The sequence below is a fragment of the Silene latifolia genome, chromosome X (assembly GCF_048544455.1).
Source record: "Silene latifolia isolate original U9 population chromosome X, ASM4854445v1, whole genome shotgun sequence".
NCBI lineage: Eukaryota > Viridiplantae > Streptophyta > Magnoliopsida > Caryophyllales > Caryophyllaceae > Silene > Silene latifolia.
In genome coordinates this window covers 306452724-306475540 of record NC_133537.1, presented here as the reverse complement: position 1 = coordinate 306475540, position 22817 = coordinate 306452724, and the positions used below count along the sequence as shown (strand labels likewise).

The 22817-nt window shown below is 39.0% G+C and overlaps 1 non-coding gene across 1 annotated transcript; it reads left to right on the top strand.

The window, feature by feature from the left end:
- Positions 1-22387: 22387 nt before the first annotated feature.
- Positions 22388-22494, top strand: LOC141624893 (small nucleolar RNA R71). The gene has a single exon (XR_012534696.1). It is a non-coding gene; the product is annotated as a small nucleolar RNA R71 (small nucleolar RNA).
- Positions 22495-22817: the final 323 nt, after the last annotated feature.

Genomic DNA, 22817 nt, shown 5'->3' with positions numbered 1-22817 from the left:
ACAACCATCTAACCAAACAAGACTAAGGTTTTAGAAGAGTTTTTGACTCGATAAAAAGTAAAATAAACTCGAAAATTACAATTCGATAAACAAACGATAAATTACAAGCTACAAAACCACGATGAATAAATGACATAAAAACGAAGCAGAAACAACAAGAGACCCGGCCAAGCACACGGTCACCCTCACGGCCAAGCCACGGCCACCCTAGTTTCTAGGTTAGGGTCATTTGGTTAGATCGATTGCAAAATGATATTGGACAACAAACTAGAACTCGATGATGAAAAGAGGGTAGAAGGCTTCGCCTAAACCGAGTGTTCTACACGGCCTAATGGGTCCGTTTAGGTCAGGTTAGCTAGTTAATTTAACTCATCGAGTATTAATAGGAAGTTGCTAATCACGCACTCCTATGGTAGCGAGAAATCAAGTGAAAAGGAAGATGAATTCAGTTAATTTAGAGATTTATTAGCCAATTTTAATGCTTATGTCGAAACACCCTAATGTGTCTAATTAGGTTATTAAATCGATCTAATGTCGTCTAATTGAGTCATATGTTAACAATCAGAGGTTGAATTAACATGCAAGCGGTCATAGGGTTGGTCGAATCGAGCAAAACGAGCGAGGGGTCAAAAGCGAGAAACAAAGTCAATATTCGTTTTATTAATGCCCTACCTTGAACACGGGGATATGTAAATGAGCGAGAACAATCGCCACTGGCGAGTAAGACCTTTTAAAATTGAGTCAACGTGGGTGTTCATGGTGGTACTTTAACTCATACTCGGACTAAACTAGTTTCATAGTTAACGATATCAAACGATGCATAACGATAAACAATATACAAAACGAACTATAAAAAACAAACAAAAAGAAACGAAATAAAAGGGAGAAAAGGAGGATTTGATGCAACCTCAACCTACATGTATCATTTACACCGTCTTGGGTTGTAATCGATCGTAGATTTTATCTCGAGGGGCCGTCGTCGATGAAGAACACAACAACAATCACGTTTTTGGGTAAATCTGGACAGCAACTCTCAAACTGCAATTTCTCACTCGTTTCTCGATGAAAATTAGATTTGAAAGATGTTTTTAAAACTAGAAAGAGAGTAGAACAAAGATATTAAAACAAACCACGCTCGTTCTGAGGTATTGGGCACGAAAAACGAGAATAAACAAAACTGGACAGACAAGAAAAGCCGCAAAAATAGACTGTTTCTCAGTTTGGTTGTCTTGGTTTTGTCGAGATTTGAAGGGAGAACGAATGGTATTTCGAGAGAGACACAAACTGTTTCTCAGTTTGGTTGTCTCGGTTTTGTCGAGAGTTTTGAGAGGCAACTAGGGTTTGTTTGGCTCGTGAGTTGTGATGGAATGGTAATAGGATATGTGGAGAGCTTAGAGGAATGGATGTATGGTATAGGGAAGGTATTTATAGGGAGTTAAAGTAGGGTTTGATAGGGTTAGCAGACCTTGGACTTGGTTTGCATAGTTGATGTCCATCAGCTATTTCGTGGGGTTTTTAGGGTTTGTATGAGGGGTTTGCTTGGTGGTTAAGTTAGGGTAATATGGGTAGTATACTAAGGTATGGGTTAGGGTTAATGGGCATGGGTTTAAGTTGTGTTTGAAGCGGGTTTTGGACTCGGATTTGAGCACGCAGAACAGGGGCTGAGACCGTGTTATTTGCGGGTTGTTTGTGGAGTGTTTGGGACAGGTTTGTGGAAGGGTTTCGTGGTGGGCTAGGTGCTGGGTTGTTGTGGGTAATGTGGATCATGGGTTGGTGGTGATGGATTGCAGGTTTGGACCAAGTTTGAGTCGATTTAGAAGGGCTTTCGATTGGCTATGCAAATACGGGTAGAGAAAGGAGTCGGGCTGTCTTTGGGCTGTTTAGGACGAGATTTGGGACGTGGGTATAGGGGTTCGAACTGGGGTTGGATGGATAGAAGCCTAGCTTGGTTAGTATACTCGAGATTCGTGCCAATTCGTACAGAAAACGGGCTCAAAAACCGAGCTATAATCGAGCTCCAAAACGAGTGATCAAAACGAGTTTTCAATTTTCAAAATCGATTTTTCAAATCAAACAACACATTAAAATAAATGATTCTTCAAATCAAATACACTCATAAAATGATTTTTTAAATCAACTATTTATTTTATTTTCAATAAAATAAACTTGAGAAAATAAATCCAAATTAAATAAATAAAATGAATTAAAACTTTTAATTTAAACATCATTTAAATTAAATGAGAATTAAAACGTTTAAATTAAATATCATTAATAAAACGCTTCATCGACGACGCCCATTCTACATCGTAAAACGAACTCAAATAATGACAATGCCAACTAGTGAATACATGTCGTCCTATCATCATCGGGTGTTTATCGGGTTTTCTATAAATTCCAATATCAACGGATACGAGTATCTACAGCTTGAGTGTTTAATTTTAATTCAAATATATAAAATTTTAATTTCACAATCTCTAATGTAAATTTCACTTAATAATACATATCAACACACTATGTCAACAATGAACAGAGTAATAGTGGTGGTTAACCGTCTCCCATTTACGGCAGTTAAGAATGGTGATGACAATTGGTCGCTAGTTAGTAACAGCGTCGGGGGCTTGATTACGGCTCTTCAAGGTACTAGTTTTGCTTTTAAAAACCGTATATTTCAATAAATGTGAGATAAAAATATATACATAAAATTTATGTGATATAATAATAAGGTAAATTATGGATGATATAGAACTAAAAAATATGTTATATTTTTTATATGTTAATAAGTATATTTAACATTCCAAAAAAAAAAAGCAATCATTTAATAACATTAATAAAATAATATTATCACTAATTTAATAATAAATTTTAGTTGAGTTGTTGACCTAATAGTGAAAAATCACTATTCTCACATTCATGGTTTTGGCTCTAAAATTCTAATGTAGAAGAATTGTATAGTTAAGTTTTTATATTTATATAATTATAATAAAGTTAAAATGGTTATTTTAATGGTAATTACGAGTTTAGATACAATATCATGTATAATGCGTATTGATTTTTTATATAGTTTATGTATTTCTGTATAATGTTACATTTGAATTATTCATGCTTTTTGTACATACTCATCACCGTGGTCTCATAGACTCATTCCTTTTAACAACTCATTGTTTATAGTAGATGGTTAGTAAAAACATGAAATGTAACATAAAATTTGTATATTTATTTCAAATTAAAATTCTAATCATTTATTTAAAAGGCGGAATAAATAATTGAACACAACGTATTGTATTAGTTGTGTTCGATTATTTAAAGAGATGGTTACGTGACGTACCAAAAAAATGGCTACATGTACACATTAATAGTTAACAATGTAGGGTATCATAGGATATAATAAACAAATTGAATACCAACGTAAAAAAAATGTAGTATTTTTTAGTGGCGATACAAGTTTCTTTCTTAGTTTTACAGCATCTAAAGACATTATAGACCTTTACCATCAAATGTATATTTTTTTTACGTCAGATATTGATATTTTCTCTCCATTTCTTTTGGGAATTAAGTTAAAAAATATTTGTCTTGAAGTAATAGTAATTTAATATTTTTCTAATCATATTCACTATTTTTTCATCATTAAGTATTCTTTTTACTTGTAAATATATATTGAATACAATTTTTAGTTTTTATGGCGATTATTTAATATTTGAGCTTCTGTCATCTGTAATAGTAAAAGGAGAATTAGATAAAGGAAAATTAGATAAATCATTACTCAACGTATCAGGATATGTGATAGATAACTCACTCTCACATTCCATCATCATTAATCAGCCGATCTTAGTTAAAACCTTTGTATGAAACAAATACATCTAGCTTGTCATTGTCATCGTCGCCCATGACCATCCTCAAAGGCTCATATACAAGTCTAACCCGTGTGTGCCCAACAATATGATCCATATCCTCCCCAACATAAGCTAAACGTATAGGAATAAGATGTAAGAGAGAGATAAGTGCAGAGAAGTATACTCGTATACTCAAAACTGATAGTTGGATGTGTTGGGAGCTAATGACAACTAAAAATAGCAATGGATCGGGTTGGCTCAGTTTTGCAAGGTTTAAACGCGATTACCTACATATTAAATCATTGATTCATATTTAAACCTGGTCCACTTATTGAACCACTAATGCATATTCAATACTTTAAAATAAATACCTAATCCATTATATTTTGGGTTTTTTTGGTCAGAAATTACCTATTATTTAGGATGTTTTGTGAGCAACTACCTTTTACTTATTTTTTGACTTTCGACTACCTTTTATTTTTGTCTTTTGTTAAACACTACCTAATTTATGATTCCGGTGAAAAAAAGACAACTTTCTGACATTAACCCTCCCTTTACAAGCATGGTTCCATAAAAGAATACTGAAAACCCAATTTTTTTTTTTGTGAAATCCTACCTTCCTTCTTTTCCTTACCCTATTTCACCCTAACCACTCTCATTTTCCTTGTTGCCTTTCACCCTTTTCACTCCCACTCTCTCCTTTAACCTACCTTCAATAAAAACAAAGAGATATCACATAACATGACAAGAACATACACTATATAGTTATAGTGTTGAAAGTAGGTTAAAATTCATCACCAAACAACTAAAATTAAACTAATTTGCCTTAAAATAAACAAACTAAAATAAAGCAAAGTTGTAATAAGGTTGTTCCTCTAATTCCCTTCTTCAATACAGTCAAATATTCCATCAATTTTTTAAGTTTCTCTTCATCAATATCCACAGAGAATATTTTGGTATTTTTCTACCGAATTAGGTTAAATTAGATCAAAGTGGTCTTATGCGTTATTTAAGAAATTAACGATGAAAGTATGGTTGATAAGTAAGTAAATAAAGACGTAAATAAGAGATTAACACAAGAGCTTCGGTGACGCGGAAAACCCAATGTGGGAAACGACCGCGGGAAGGGAACGGTTCCCTTCCAAGGATTGCACGAGCTTTTGTAATATGGAGGACGAATACAACAATGGTGGCACGGCTTATTTAGCTAGTACAATGTCTAGGATTTTGTCTATGAATGAATGCTCTTTCTCCCTTTCTTCGCCTTATATATAGGACCCAAACCCTAGTAGGGTTTAGGTTGCTTGCATGATAAGTCAGCCGAATAACGTCCTAGATGGGCTTATCCTGCGGCCGGGTTATAGCTTGCTAGCTGAGGCCCAATATTCTTCATTCTGTCAGCAGCCCACCTTATTGCTCTTTGCTTACAGGCTCCTCAAGGCTGCCAGCCTATCTAGCCCAATTCGTCCCTCATACTCCTCCTACTGAACCAGTTCTTTCCTTGGCCTAATGCGTATATTTTGGCTCAAACAGTTTGCCCCTAATTTCTTATGAGGCACGTTTCGAGCTGAAGAGCGGGAAATTATCAGTTGTATTTTGCGCATGCTTTTGCTCAACTTCCCACGCACTCATCATTGCCCCACACCCCCTCGTTTATCGTCCCCTTGATATCCTCCCCTTATAACTCCATCCATCTCCTTTCCACTTCCCCACAATCAATTCTCAAAAATTTCAAAACCCTATCCTCTCTCTAAAACCCTTCTTCTTCCCTTTACTCTCCTCGCCGGAATTCCACCATTCTCGCCGGAGCCACTATTTCGCTTGATTAGGAACTACCCTCGTGTTTCCGATCTTTTTCTTGCATTATTATGGGTAAATCTCGCCACGCCCCTTCATCTTCTACCTCGGCCACCCCAGTGCTTGACCCCCTTTTTCCGTCTCGTGACCTCTTCACTTACCCCCACAATTGCGACTCCTCTTTAACGACCGCTGACATTCCCCAAATTAAGGACTGTTGGAGCTCGGTGATGAGGTGGAGATCATCATTCCTAGCCTAGACAAAAGGCGAATGCATCCCGAGAGGGGTGGATCTGTCTTTAACTCTACCCTTTCAAGTACGGCCTTCGTTTCCCATTCCTTAAACTTGTTCAGGACTTCCTTCGTACCAACGATTTTGCCATGGTTTAAATTACTGCATATATATGGAGGGTTCTCCTGTATTCCCTCACTGCTAGCTAGAACACGAGTAGCACTATCAGTCTTGGTGAGCTTGCCCATATGTTTGAGATCCGGTCGCTGGAGATAGGTCAATTCTCTTTTCGTGGCCATGGTGAATCCCCTTTAAAGCATGTGTCATAGTCGAAGGACGAGAAGTGGTTCGAGAAATTATTCTACCTAAGGAAGGACTCTATTCAGCCGCCTGCTGATTACATTTTCGAGAACTGGGTCATGACTTCGAGTAAGCAGCTTCCTTGCTGTTCTGTTATCTTCGATGCGCTCACTGGCTTACTTTCTGTTTGTGTGCAGGTCCTCGGAATCCGATCCACCTGGGTGACCCTATATCCGCTCGCAACAAGCTATTCTGCATACCTGTTGCTAGCAAGAAGTTTCCTGACATGCTCCCTGGTTTTTCTCCCGCTTCCTCTTCCAACCCTCAGCAATCGTCCACAGCATGTCTTCTGGTAAGTCCCTACAACTTCGATGCCTGAGTTTTTTTATTTTATTACCTGTTGCTTTCTGACACCTGATATTTCGCTTACAACCGGCGCCAGAATTGATCCCTTATAGGCCATCCTCTATAGTGCAACGAGGAAGAGGGCTGTTGAGAGTCCCGACACCCCTTATGACTCCAAGAGGAGTGCTCCTGTCCCTGCTGCTACTTTTCAGTTGTCTCCTGCTCATTCCAGTACTGCTCGGTCTGTCTCCGAGCCTTTGGAAGTCAGTCCCCTATCACGTCATCCTCCTACTCCTCCGTCGATTCCTTCTGCTGCTGGCGGAGGCATTACTGCCCACTTTCCCGAGGGCTTTGGGAATGTGGACTTGGTCCCCTACTGGCCTGCTATGGACCAACTTCTGTTTCCACCACTGGTGGAGGCGTTCAAGTAGTTTTCCCCTGAGGAGATGGCTGAGAATGATATGCACAATGCTTTCATGGTAAGTATGCCCCTTCTACTACTCCTGTCCTTTCCGAACCCTTTCCTGCTGAATCTGCTAACCTGCTCTCTGGTATCAGGCCTTTTAATCAGCTCTGTATCATAGGAAGATGATCGATGTGGTTCAGACTGCGAGCAGAGCCACCAATGCCAAGAATCAAGAGCTCACAGGGTCTATTGCTGATTTGGAGCATCAGCGTCTTGACTTGAGGCAGCGTGTAGCGGAACTGAAGGTTAAGCTGTCTAGAACCAAGAAACGGCTGAAGGAGGAGGCTGATCAGCGGGCACGTACCCAGGAAGTGTGCAATACTTTTACTGAGGCCCTCAAGAGTTCCGACGAGAGAATCAGCGAGCCGATATCTTGCCACAAACATTGTGGCCTATGCTACCTGGTAAGGCAAGATCAATGGTGTGCATGCTGCGCTGGATGAGCCCCTTACCCTCCAGGTGGTGGAAGAGGAGGAGAGGCAATCGAATAACCTCTGCCCCGTCGTCCCTGATCTGAGCGTGCTGATGCCAGAGGCTTGTGAAGTGAACTCTCCTGCTATGGCGGAGCAGGCTGCTGTTGATGCTGGTATCCAGGAGGTTGCTGATGAGGAGATTGTGCAGCCTGGACCTGTTCCGGAAAATGAATGTCAGCCAGATCATGCAGGGGAGGGAGCTGTGGAAGCTGGGAAGAAAGTCATTGACTTGGCCTCTGTTTAAATTTTTTTAAGTTTTTATGATTTTAGGGGGTCTGGTCCTGTGTGGCGCAGACTTTGTAAGTATTTTTAAACACTCAGTTTTTATGATCCCTGACGTGGTGGCAGGTTGTACTCGTACTCTTGGTCGTGCCTGCCCATGTGGCAGGTTTGATCGTTTTTTTTTTTTTGTAATGACGGCTGCCTGGTAGGCTTTTAGTTTTACATATATTGTGTTTATGTGTGTCAGCCTCTCTGCATACTGACAGACTTGGGCGCATATTAAGTAGTCGTGTCAGCTCTGGGAGCTGGTTCAGATTTTGTGAAGGTGGTCGTGTTAACCCAGAGGGCTGATTTAGACCTGTCGTGTCAACCCAGGGGGCTGATTTAGCCTGGAGATGGTCGTGTCAACCCAGGGGGCTGATTTAGACCTGTCGTGTCAACCCAGGCGGCAGATTTAGACTGGAGGTGGCCGGGTCAACCCACGGGGCTGATTTAGACCTGTCGTGCCAATCCAGGGGGCTGATTTAGACTGGAGGTGGCCGTGTCAACCCAGGGGCTGATTTAGACATGTCGTGTCAACCTAGGGGTCTGATTTAGACTGGAGGTGGTCGTGGCAACCCGGGGGGCCGATTTAGACATGTCGTGTCAACCCAAGAGGCTGATTTAGACTTAGCTAGCTGTCGTGTCAACCCAGGGGGCTGATTTAGACTTAACGCCGCATTTGACTACTTAACCTTGTTCATGACACAAGGTGTGTTAATCATGTTTAAAGCCAACAGGGGCGTACCTTAGGCAAGTTTATCGTCATTCTAGGACTAGTGGAACGTTGCAGGATCCTGGTTGCTCAGAAATCCCTGCGCTCCTTATGTTTTTGCATGCATGCTGGGGCCCTGACTATATCGAATACTCGGTGTCAATAGCTATCTTTGGGGGTGGTATCCGGGGTAGTTGCGTGAGCTTTAAGCTGTCGGCCAAGCCCCCCTTCGTATGTTCCACAAGCCGCCTCGTGAGGGTGCTCCTACTGGAGAATTAGGTTAGGCATGTTAGAGTGCCATGTGCCTTGTCACCCCGTGTTCACAGTTGACATTCCTTGTGGCAACACTCTTAACATACCACAGAAGTTAAAGCCCAAAGTGGTATTTCAAAGAACCCAAAATAGAAAAGTCAAAAAGTCCAGTAAAGCGATGTGAAGTACCTGGTGTTATCTCATGAGGTTCCAGAACAACCATGGACCCAGGAAGCTACAGACCACATAGCTCCAACAGCAGTTTCAAGTTTAAAGAAATGCGAATGAAAACAAGCACAATTGAAAACTGATAGTTTGCCTACTATATATATTTTTTCTTTTTTGGGGGGTTTTTTGAATACAAACTCTGTACACTAAATTTTAATTGTTATCAAAAGTGATACCTCTTCAGGTGAAGTACCTTCCATGGTTTGTGTATTAATTGACCATCTATGGTCATTAATCTATACTGCCCATGTCCAACAATGCCTTCAACCTGGTATGGTCATTCCCATTTATAGGCGAATTTGCTTGCTTTGCGGTTTTTGTGTTTTAGAACACCTCATGGAGAACCAGGTCTCCTACCTCCAGGAGCCTGATTTTTACGTTCTTGTTATAGCTTTTGGCGACTGACTGCTTGAAGGCAACCAGACGTATCTTCACGCTTGCTCGCAGCTCGTCTACCGTGTCCAGGCTCCTGATCATCTCTGCACTGTTCAGTTCCCCTGTCATGCATCCATACCTGTGAGTTTGAACTAGAACCTCTGATGGAATTACCGCATCTACTCCAAACACCAGACTGAAGGGTGTTTGGCCTGTCGCCGTCTTTGGTGTATTTATGTCTGACCACAATACCAATGGCAACTCATCTGCCCACTTTCCTCCTAACTCCTCCAACCTCCTTCTCAAATTTTCAATGATGATTTTATTGCTAGATTCAGCTTGTCCATTGGACTTTGGAGTTCTGGGTGCTGACTTTTTCAAATAGATGTTCCACCTAGCACAGTATCCTTCTGAGTCGTTTGACACGAATTGTGATCCGTTGTCACATATGATTTCTGATGGGATACCGAACCTGCAGAGGATGTTACTGATGAGTTATAATTATATGCATATTTATGCCTCCCCTTAGTTGCTTTTGATACGGTTTTCGTGCTAGATTATATCATTTACATGCTTTTTATGTTAGAACGTTGATACTTCCGCTATTTGACGTTTAATGCAGGAATGATGCATTTGAGGAACAAAGGAATGAAATGGGCATCGCGGAGTACGCATGAAGGAATACACGAAGCATGGCACGGGAATCCATAAGAATGAAGGAAGAGAAGTTAAGAAGACAACACGAAGAAAGGGCCTGAAATAAGTTGGTTCCTCGATCAACTACCCTTGGGATCGATCGAGGAGACTATGTACTCGATCGAGTATGAACAGGCTCGATCAAGGATCCTCCAGTTTCCATATTTTCCGCAATTTTCCTTAAGTCGGTTATGTTTTATTATAAATACCTAAATCGTACCCTAGTTTATTTTACGCCTTATCTACGCTTTATTTTACCTAGTTTCATATAGCTACTCTAAAAACTCTCTTAGAATACTTTTAGATTAGTTTACATTAGTTTAGCATCGGATCTATTGTTCTTCATTACGATTTTGTTCTAATCTTTCCTCAATTATTAATTCAATTGCTTGTTCATCTTTGATACTTTTAATCATGTTGTTCATTAATCTTATTGATATTATTCCCTTTATCATGAGTAGCTAAATCTATTATCTAGGGTAAAAGGGGATCTAGGTGATTAGAAAAGGGTTAACTTATGAATTGATTGTTAAATTGCTTTGGATTGTTGTTCAATTATTGTCTTACTTCTAATTAGTTAATTACTTATCAGAATTGATTAATTAGTGTTGCATAAACTAGGATTTTTACAGACCGGATTAAGACTGGTATAGGCCACGATAATTGAATTAGACCGACTTAATAATAGCGATTGCATGATAAGTTTAGATCTAAAAAGACATATTAGAATCGACCGATCATATGACTTTCAACAATATAAATTGCTCAATCAATGAATTAAACCTTACCCTTGGATGACTACCTAGTGAACCCAGCCTTAGACTCTTTCAATATATTTGAATCAATCTTTTATTTACATTGCAATTAGTTGTTAGATAACAAAAAAACAAAACCCCCATAAAATTGGCTACTTTAAGACGATCTAAATATAAACAAACTAGATTAATTACCTCCCCTCCCTGTGGATACGATACCTTACTTACCGCTAGCTATTTGTTAGTAGTATTATAGGATTTACTTTGATTAAGGCCAAACGACTGAAAATAACCTTATCGAATTTGGCGTCGTTGCCGGGGAGCCAACAATTTTTCTGTTTGTTTTTGTTTATTTTTGTCTTTTGTCTCAGGGATCATCAGTTCCTTGAGACACTTATCTTTTCTTGTTGTTTTCATGTATGCCTAGGTCTAACAGGTTAGAGATTATACCTCTTGATCCCGAGCCGGAAAAGACTTTTCGGTACAGACGAAAATTTCAAAGAGAAGTAAGTCAGGTAGGAGACTTGAGTACACTTGACTACGAGCGGTATACTTTTGCAGAAGATTCGTCCTTAGAAGAGAACACACTTATTTCTGCACCTGTGGTTTCTACAGCATCAAAGATGCCGACCTTGGCAAGTCATTCCGAACCCACGGTTGATTCTATTCCTAAAGGATTTAAGCTCGCTACCACTTATAAGGGGACTTTTGAGATCAAGCCTTCCTATATAAGCTTAGTAGAGAGAAATATGTTTGGAGGAAAAGCTGGAGAGGACCCCGCCAAGCATATGGAGAAATTTATTACATATTGTTGTTTTATTCCTTTGACAGCTGGGTGATTCAAGATCAAATCAAGCAGACTTTATTTCCTTTCTCTTTAAGAGATGATGCAGCTGAGTGGCTTCGTGACTTGGATATAGAGACCAGCACAATCACTAACTGGACTTCATTAGCTCTTGCATTCTACAAGAGGTATTTTCCACCGCAGAAAACTAATGCTCTTAGAAGCCAGATCACAAGTTTTAAACAAGGTCCAACTGAGGATTTTAATGAAGCTTGGGTTCGTTTCAAACGGCTAGTTCGGTTCGTCCCTCACTATGGTTTTCATATTTGGTTTCTTTGCAACCAGTTTTACAACGGGTTGTATGATGATCATAGAGCCCTGCTTGATTCAGTTGCCAATGGGAGATTCCAGGATAATACTAATGACGGTAATGCTTGGAAGTTGATTGATCAGATAGCTACTCACACAGCTGAGTATGGAAACCCCGGAGGTAGCAAGAGAGGAAGTGATTCAGATAATGTCATTGCAGCACAGTTGGAGGCCTTAACGGCTCAAATAGCCGAATTAAAGACATCTCAGTCTTTAAGCAAGAAATGGTTCATATGGTTTAACAAGAGGCATCCTGCGAGAGATGTGGGATAGATGGCCACACTACGTCCAAGTGTATGAGTACTATTGAACAAGTTCGTGCCTTCCAGTCTTTCAAGCAAGGTACTTCTTATTCTAACTTCTTCCCTGAAAGGAGTCAGAATGCTTTTGCTCAAGCTCCGCAACAGAATGCCTATATCATTCCTCTAAATCATGGTAATCAACCACAAGGAGGCTATCAAAGGCAGAATCAAAGAGGTTTTCAACAAATGCAACCTCCTTCTAAAGCTCCAAGTAATGAGATGACCGAGATGAAAGCTCTATTGCAACAAAGTTTGTTGATTCAACAAAAGAAAACGGCTCAGATTTCCGAACTTATGGCTTACAACAACATGTTGGATACTCAAGTTGCTCAAATGGCGGCTCAAAATCCTTCAAAACAGTCCGGTCTTCCTCCTCAAGGTAAACAAGCGCATGAGCAAGTTAATGTTATTTCCTTAAGGAGCGGTACTTCTTATCACGGTCCGGACATATCCATTAATGAAGATGAGATCCCTTATATGCATCCTAAAGGATTGGGTAATTTGGAGCTAAGTGACGATGAAAAAGATATTAACGAAACTGAAACACGAGATATGAAGAAAAACGAGAAAAGCCAAAAAGACGGGATTGCAAAAGATCCTCGATCGATTAGCACAAGGCTTGATCGAGGAACCAAGCTACTCGATCGAGTTTACCACGGGCTCGATCGAGGCACTCCCCCTGAGAGTGATTTTTCGCGTGTTTCTGCTACGGCATTGGACAAAAACAAGTTCCTCGATCGTGTGCACACCGGGCTCGATCGAGGCACCCCTATAACTGACGATGATGCTTCCAAACGTACTCCTAAAGCTAAAGAAGCCGAGCCAATTAAAATTCAACTACCTTTTTCTCAATGATTGCTGAAATCCAAACTTGAACAACAGTTTAGCAGGTTCATGGAGGTAGTAAAGAATCTTCAAGTGACAGTGCCATTTAATGAATTGGTAACTCAAGTGCCGGCTTATGCTAAGTTTTTGAGAGAAATTTTGTCAAAGAAGCGGTCTTTTGATGAAGTGGAGACTGTCGCGTTCACTCACGAATGCTACACCGCATTATAAGCCAATTCTCCACCTAAGCTTAAGGATCCAGGGAGTTTTTCTATTCCTTGTAATATAGGCCCTTTAACTATTGACAATGCCTTATGTGATTTAGGAGCGAGCGTCAGTGTCATGCCATATTAAATTTGCAATCAATTAAAGATGACTAAGCTTAAATGTACTAACATGACAATTCAATTGGCTGACAGGTCTATTAAGCACCCTATGGGTATCTTAGAAGATATGCTAGTTAGAATAGGGAAATTCTTTATTCCAGACAACTTTGTAGTGATAGATATAGCTGAAGATTCTCTTGTTCCTATTATTCTAGGGCGACCATTCTTGCATACAGCAGGGGCGGTTATAGATGTTAGGCATGGGAGTCTTACGTTCAATATTGGAGATGATACTATCACTTTTGGTCTTGACAAAGCATCCCGTCCTCCTGATTTAAAAGCTTCTTGTCATATGATTAATGCTCTTGATCCTACTATTCATGATTCCTTTGCTTATTATTTTGACAGTAATCCATCTGACGCCCCTGCTGTTGAGTCATATCCATGGAGCAAGGAAGTTGATGATATAGAGAAGTTGATATATGGAGATGAGCCTCCTCCTGAGATAGTTTATACCTGTGATGAGAGTGTTGACATAGAAGCCGAGTTGGATGCTTTGGAAGCTGAGATTTCAGAGAGGAGCCAGTCAAAGTTTTTGATGAAGCTCCTATGACGGATGAAGAGCCCTATCCTTTTCCTCAAGATGATGACTTGAAGAACGATGCACATTGCTCATATTTTATATTAGACTTAGAGTTTGATGAGCAAGAACTTTATTTGTCATTTATTTTCTTTGCTTGGACTTTCTATTGGTTTTACTTATGTTTGTGTGTAGCACATGCGCTACTTTTTGATTTACTATTACGTGCTTTAAGTTGAATTGATTGGGGGTTTGTGTGGGCATTTGTTTTAAATGCAGAATTTGTGCTTGCCAGATGAGTACTCGATCGAGTGCTGGCAGGCTCGATCGAGTACCCAAGTGTTTTTGGGTTTTGTACGTAGCCAGACGATGATAGGATTTGCGCGGTTGATATTTCTCCCCTATTTTTGCAGCTGGTTTGGGGGAAATCACGCTCTTACCCGGTATTCTCTTCCCTTGTATCTACTTTTATTGTATTATCTCTAGTTATTTCCCATTCCTTCTGTTAGGTGTGTCCTTTAGGTTGCTGGAAATTTTTATGTGATTGATATGTTGTGGGCGTCACAATGAGGACACTGTGACATTTAAATTTGGAGGAGGAGTTTAATTATGTTGTGTGATTTATTTATGTTGTTTGCATTTATATCGAAATTCCATAAAAATTAAAAAATTTCAAAATACAAAAACATGTTTTTACTTTGTTTTGGGTCGAGTCTTGGTGAATTAAATAACAATGATGTTAAATTGCATTATTTTTGCATTTGAATCCCAGTTTAGTTGTCCATGTACATTTTTTTGACCCGTTATTTATGAAAACAAAGCTCATAATTCAAGTCTTAACCGTATTGACATTCCTTATACTAATTAGATTTGACAAAATTATGTTGGTAAACTACTTAAATTCTTAGGTGTATAGAGCTTCCTAGGCCAGGAACATCAATAAACTGGTCTCATTTTCAATTAGGCTTGAGTGTGGTTTCTCCTTATGGAATATGTAATATCAAACTGCATAAGTGTGATATTGATTTCTTGATACTTTTATTGCTTTCATTTGACTAAGTACATGTGGATAGGCTGTTATTACCGTTCAAATAAGCCTTACATTACCTTTTGTTTAGCCCGTTTGAACCCTTGTAGCCGTTCTATATCCTACATTTATTAGCTACAATCCAAGAATTTGCCTACCTTATCGGGACAGTCGCAGTTGCTTGTTTATCATGTCTATTTTGCTACTATGGTTAGGTTGGGACTATTATCAATTGTGGGTGTAGTAGAATTATTTAGCAATTGTGTTGTATCCCTTATGTTGTAAAAGAAAGAAAAATATGAAGTGAAAGAAAAAGAAAGGAAAAAAAGAAAAGGAAAAAAAAAGAAATTCGAAAAAATTTGAAAGTGAAAGAAAAGAAAGAAAAGAAAAAAGAGTTGCTTCATTTTCATTTGTTAAGGGATCAAAAGGATGGTCGTTAGAGTCGAATGTATATTTGGTGAGTACTTCATTCGCTCTCATGTGTTGTAAAGTTGAGATTATTTCTCTAAGATGGGTTCATTTGTTATTATAAGATTTGGTTTTGGTTTAGCGCTGCGACTACCGTCTTAGCTCCAAATATCCATAACGTGCTTTGGCACAAACCATTTCTATCCCTTTAACCCATTTGCCACCCTTATTGTCCTTGATACATGTACTTTTGTCTACATATTGGATGCATATTAGTTGGGGAAATCTCTATCACATTAGATTGCATGCATGTTTCATAAGTTGAGTGAGTGTTTCTACTTCTTTCTATCTTTACATATAACTCACCCTTACATACTTATGAGTGCATGATTGAAATCCGCGAGAATCCGACTAAGTTGTCTTGCAAGATCGAAAGGTATTTGGCATTTGTCTATAGTATGGTGAGATGAGACTTAAGCTGCGTTTTCTATTTCCTGTAACTTTGAATTTGTTTTATTGGTACACTTTGGTCATTGCTTTGTTACAGATACGGATAACTTGGGATTTGTATGTGCATCAACATTAGCTCTGAGTTGTTTATTCGCCATTTGTATGATTGCCTTTTGTAATTGTGTGATGCTTTGCTTGAGGATAAGAAAAGAGATGGTTTGGGGGAGTTTGATGAGTCATAATTATATGCATATTTATGCCTCCCCTTAGTTGCTTTTGATACGGTTTTCGTACTAGATTATATCATTTACATGCCTTTTATGTTAGAACGTTGATACTTCCGCTATTTGATGTTTAATGCAGGAATGATGCATTTGAGGAGCAAAGGAATGAAATGGGCATCGCGGAGTAGGCATGAAGGAATACACGAAGCATGGCACGAAAATCCATAAGAATTAAGGAAGAGAAGTTAAGAAGACAACACGAAGAAAAGGGCTGAAATAAGTTGCTTCCTCGATCAACTACCCTTGGGCTCGATCGAGGAGACTATGTACTCGATCGAGTATGAACAGGCTCGATCAAGGATCCTCCGGTTTCCATATTTTCCGCAATTTTCCTTAAGTCGATTATGTTTTATTATAAATACCTAAATCGTACCCTAGTTTATTTTACGCCTTATCTACGCTTTATTTTACCTAGTTTAATATAGCTACTCTAAAAACTCTCTTAGAATACTTTTAGATTAGTTTACATTAGTTTAGCATCGGATCTATTGTTCTTCATTACGATATTGTTCTAATCTTTCCTCAATTATTAATTCAATTGCTTGTTCATCTTTGATGCTTTTAGTCATGTTGTTCATTAATCTTATTGATGTTATTCCCTTTATCATGAGTAGCTAAATCTATTATTTAGGGTAAAAGGGGATCTAGATGGTTAGAAAAGGGTTAACTTATGAATTGATTGTTAAATTGCTTTGGATTGTTGTTCAATTATTGTTGATAGGCTTATCGTGTACCTATGCAAAGATAAATTCCCTAAACACAAGCAAATGTAGTAATAGGGGTCGAACCACAAGGAAACGGGAATTACGTTGTGAATTGCTATGGGTAGATTTTTATCAAGGTCGATTTCGTTTTTGGTTTAGTTTGTTTGTTTGATGATTAATCAAAATTGTAATGAAAATTATATGATAAAAGAGAGTCTAAGGGGTTCGGGTCACACATGCAAAGGTAAAAATACGATCATGATAAATTCGGTACTAATAACATTGTCAATTGCTTAGGCTTAGAGACACCCACCTTACGATATTAGTGTCAACTATAGACCAGGTCCTAGAGAAACTCTCGTCCATGACTAGGTCGTCCTACTATACATGCTAGTCTAATTCAATTCCGTACCTCTCGACTTATAGAACGAATGAACAAACTTAATCAATTGAATAAGGCCTTAAACAAAGATTAAACGTTATGGTACAAGCATGTGATAGAAGCAATTTAAACAATATTATTATTAACCTATTTTATCATGTTATATACTTGATTAGCATGGCTCCCCTAGCCCTTAGACTAAGAGATTTAGCTACTCATGTTAAGGTGCAAATTGTAAACTATATAAAGAGAAATGATAAACATGGTTGAGTGATTTATATGAACTAAATGTTTTAACATGTAAAAGAAGTAGAACTAAAGTAATCTAAAAGGAGTGCTTAATTATAAACTAAATAGAAACTAAATAGAAATGTAAACTACAAAAAGAAGTACCTTAAAGAGATGAACTTGTATGGAAGAAAAAATAATAACCAAATGCTTGAATAAGAAATGCTTGAAAAATAACTTGTAGAACAAAATATTGAAGGATTGAACTAAGGAAAGCTTAACAGCTTGTAAACTAAAATGAGAAAACTAATGAGAGAAATATAAAGCTAAAGGCTATTGTAAAGTGGAAATGGGACGTAAAAATTGGATGTCTAACCCTTGGAATGCCTCTCCTATTTATAGGAGAGGAAAACGTAAACAATCAAGGTGCATGCGGCCCCGATCGGGGTTGGGTGGCCTTGATCGGGGTCGTGGTTATCCGGGTACTTTGGCTTAAATTCTTGTTTAATGCTTGAAGGAATCCAATGTTTGCGATAAATGATCCTTAATGCACCCGGTTAATGCTTCATAATTCCTTCTAAGAGCATCCAAATGAGCATCCTAAGCTTTGATATTTTCCACATAATTTTTGGACTACTTATTGGGCTCTTAGTAGGATCATTTTGCATTTTTCACACACACTTGCTTGGGCTTGGAAAAACCTTTCATTGTCATGCTTGGTCCATCTTGTTTCCACTTAAATTAATGAACTTGGTGTATGCTAATGTGATAGGAAAAAGTCTCTAAATGCTTAGATTCCTACAAAAGGTAACAAATGCAAATAATACACCTAGAACACAAGATTAGCTCACAATATACTAATTTAAAGTATGATGGACAATAGAAACCGAACTAAAATGAGGGATAGAAGTATATATAAAATGAACATATCAAACTCCCCCAAGCTAAGCCCTTGCTTGTCCCCAAGCAAGAAATCAAATCCCATCAATTGCTATATCCCAAACAAGCTAAGCATAATGATTTAAAAACCCGAAACAACATGGGCAAGGAATAAAGCAAAACATGAATGAACCTTTAAGCTCTTGCATGATCTTTCGACTTATGGACTCTCACGGTGCACTCAAACTCTTTTTTTTATGTGAAAGGACAATTATGTGAATGATCACTCAACTATCCTCGACTTATAACAATGTGCCCGCAATCTAATATGGTAAACATGTCAAAACTAGCAAGCAAAAACAATCAAATGTAAGCATGATAAAGAAGCCAAATGGGTAGGAAGGAGGCAAATAAACATGGGTAAGAAAGGGAACAAATGAGTTATGGTAATGTGGAGCTAAGTCAAGCTAGCAACTACCAAAATGCAAGGATGCTCAATCCCAATTTTAACCCAATTTTGCAATTCAAACCATAAGAAAATTCTCCAAAATAATATAAATAATGCTTGAGAATTTCTCATATCTTTTCTTCTTCTTCTCTTTCTTTTCTTTTTCAATGCATACTTCTTTGTTCATGCTTTTTCTCATTCATTCATTTTCTTTCTTCATTTTTTCCCTCTTTTTTTTTCATTCTCATTTTTTCAACTTTTTCCGTTTTTTTCTTCGTTTTCTCATTCATTTTTCATGAGCATTAAGACCAAGCTCACATGATATTCAAACTTTGAAGCAAAGCCCAATTGAGCACCCAAACAAGACCAAACAAGCTACTAGCTCAACAAGGTAGGCAAATTATAATGTAGCTAGGGAAAATTGTTTGTGAAGGGGTCAAGAAGGCAATTATATTCATGTGAATGGCTCCAAAATGCTATAACAAGTGAATGCATGCTTACCAAGAGATGACAAGAGAACCATACTTGTGTGTTTTGATGAAACACACATTACAAGGAGACACCTACACTCACCTAAGAGAGACCGGATATGGATGCATCGGTCAAAAAGAGGTTCTACCTTACCATTTTGTAGCTTGCCAAAAGTCAAGATCAAGCCTATTCGGTTCATCCTCCATCTCCCACCTACTATGTCAAGACATCCCCATGTAGCTAATATCCCAGCATGAAAGAATAAATCATTAGCAACAAGCCATTATTAGGATAAGCAAAGAGGAAAGTAGGCTACAAGCAAGCACAAAGCAAAAATTTCTCAAAAATTTTCAAATTTTTTCAAAATTTCTACACTACATGCAAACTACACTATATGCAAATGCAATATCTTCCCCCAAGCTAAACATCACATTGTCCTCAATGTGCCAACTATCCAAATCACCCAATCAAACCATAAAAATGGCTTAAAGCACAAAACAAGAAGGACTAGAGGTTATGTTTAATGGGTTGCAAGATCTAAACTAAAATGCAAAGCAATGAAAAACTTACTCGACTTGCTAGCCTCCCCCAAGCTAGCATGAACTCGGGGGATGGAGATGTTTCCTTGTGATCTTTAGTGAATAAATGCGAAGAAACGAGAGAGAAAGGAGGAAATGAGTACCGTCGGGTATGCTTGAATGATAGAAAGAACTCTATCTCTTTTTTTTTTTTGCCCGTATAAAGCAAAGGTCAGGAAGTCACAGAACCACGACCCCGATCGGGGCTGGCAACCCCGATCAGGGTTGACCTCATCTTCGGGTTTTGACTCTTTTCCGCATTTGATTTTAATTCCTTCTCGTTTCTCGAAAATCACGTCCCCGAACGGGGTTATTGCATGGGGAAGCGTGCCAAATTTACTTCTAATTCTTCTCCCTTCATTTTCACCTAAAAATCACAAAAAGAAACATCGTCAAGTCGAGCATTATATTTCTAATCTACAAAAAACAATAAATTGCAGAAAATAAATAAAAACAAATAAAAAGCTTGGGTTGCCTCCCAAGAAGCACTGGTTTAACGTCCCGCACGACATAAGAAGCTATTTGATTCAAGTTTTATTCTTGAGCTTGCCACCAACCAAGCTCCATGTCATAGCTCCTTTAGCATTCTGCAACCATTTGAAATTTTTCAAATAAAATTTCCCTTTCTTCTTTTTGGCACTCTTAGCAATAGTACCCTTAGCATCGTCACCTACAAAGCAAACAACACCCATATCATTCTCTAACGAATCCATTAGTAAGGATTCAAGCGTAGTAGAGGCATAAGAAGAGTCCACAGTGCTAAATAAATAACAAGACTCTTGTAACATTGGGCTTCTAATGGTGTTGTTTTTGCTAAAGGAAACCCGGTCATCACCCACTTCCAATATCAACCTCCCATTCTTCACATCAATTAGCGCACCTGCGGTGCGTAAAAATGGCCTACCCAATATAATTGGGGTTTGTGAGTCCTCGGTCATATCAAGTATGAGGAAATCAACGGGTATGAAAAACTTACCAACTTTGACGGGTACATCTTCTAAGATACCTAAAGGTCGCTTTAAAGAACGGTCCGCCATTTGCAATGTTGTACTTGTGCATTTTAGAGCACCCATGTTAAGTTTCTCACAAAGGGAATAGGGCATGACACTTACACTAGCACCTAGGTCGCAAAGGGCCTTATCAATGGTATGTGCCTATAGTGCAAGGAATAGAATAGCTACCGGGGTCCTTAAGTTTTGGGGGAGACTTATTTTGTAAGAGTGCACTACACTCTTCGGTGAAAGCAATGGTCTCAACCTCATTGAAGGATCGCTTCTTTGAGAGGATTTTCTTCATAAACTTTGCGTAAGAAGGGACTTGGGTAAGCAATTCCATAAATGGGACGGTGACTTGTAAATTTTTACACATTTCCATGAACTTACCGAACTTACCTTCTTCCTTGTGCTTTGCTAGATGATGGGGAAATGGTATTTAAACAACTTATTTTGGAGGAGCATCCTCCACATCTTTATTATTCTCATTCTCATTAGGAGCATCCACCTTCCTTGAAACGACATCACTCTCCTTAGCATTAGGAGAGACTTCTTCAACAACCACCTCGTTGCTTTCTTTGGGCATAGGGGACTCAACATTCTTGGCATCAAGCTTGCTCTTCCTTTTTAGCATCAACAACCGGTGAGGAAATGGCACACGATCCTTAACAAGAGGCTCTTCACTAGCCTTCTTTTTGTCATTTCCCCCGAGCTTGGCCTTTTTAACAACCACCTCTTCATCCAAATTCATGGATGGCCCATCATAGCTAGTACCACTTCTCAAGGAGATAGAATTAATGGTTTCATGTGGTTGCTCACCTTGGGGAGGTAGTTGACCGTTCTTTCTTTGAGAGCTAGAAGCGGCTAGTTAAGCCACTTGTTGTTCCAACATCTTGACCGCGGCACTATGAGCTTGATCATTCTTTTGAATTTGAGCCAATAATTCCCTTTGTATTTGGACTATCATGCCCTCGAGCTTACCAACTCCTTGATTGCTTTGTTGGCCATTTTGTGGTGGATTTTGTTGGTAATTGTTTTGTGGGGGCCTTTGTTGATTTTGATAACCCGGTGGAGGGATATACTTTTGTTGTTGAGGGACATAGGCATTTTGTTGTGGTGGGGGTTGAGGGTTAAGCACATTGTTGCTAGTGTAAGACAAGTTCGGATAAAATTTTGAATTCGGGTTATAAGTATTGGAAAATGTACCCGGTGGATATGAACTTTGTCTTAGAGCTTGAAAAGCATTTACCTCTTCAATGGGGGCTCGGCAATGAGCGGAATAATGGCCCGAACCTCCGCAACCATCACAAACAATGATTTGACTCGTTGAAGACACGACATTGAGTTGTTGAAGGGAATCTTTAGCATCCCTTTCCGCCAATTGTTGTTGGAGCAAGGCAATTTGAGCTAGCAAAACGGAGTTATTGGAGGATTCTTCTTTACCTTTGGATGGCACAACTCGGGAATTGACATATTAGGCATCATGGACCGCCATAGATTCGATCGTGGCATGAGCAAGGTCGGTGTCAATTTGATCAAACCGTCCATTGTTGGCGGAATCAAGAATCCTTCGGGACTCGGCACAACATCCATTGTAGAATGTTATTGCTAGAAACCAATCATCTAGCCCATGATGTGGGCATTGTCTTTGAAGCTCTTTGTACCTCTTCCAAGCCTCATATAAGCTCTCAAGAGCGTGTTGACGGAATCCGGTAATTTGGCTCCTCAAAGTTTGAGTTTTCTCCGGTGGAAAAAACTTTTGATAAAAAGCAAGAGCCAAAGTCTCCCAATTGGTGATTCCCATGGTGGTGCGGTCAAGGCTATTGATCCAAAGCTTGGCCTTGTCCTTCAAAGAGAAAGGGAAAAGTATTTCCCTTATTTGGGCTTGAGTGACGCCTGTTTGACGGATCATGGAGCAATAGTCACAAAAGTTTTGCACATGCAAATTGGGATCCTCCAAAGGACTTCCTCCAAATTGCTTCCTCTCCACAAGGCTAATGAAAGCCGGCTTGATCTCGAATTCCGGTGCAGTGATTTGAGTGGTTGTGATCCCGG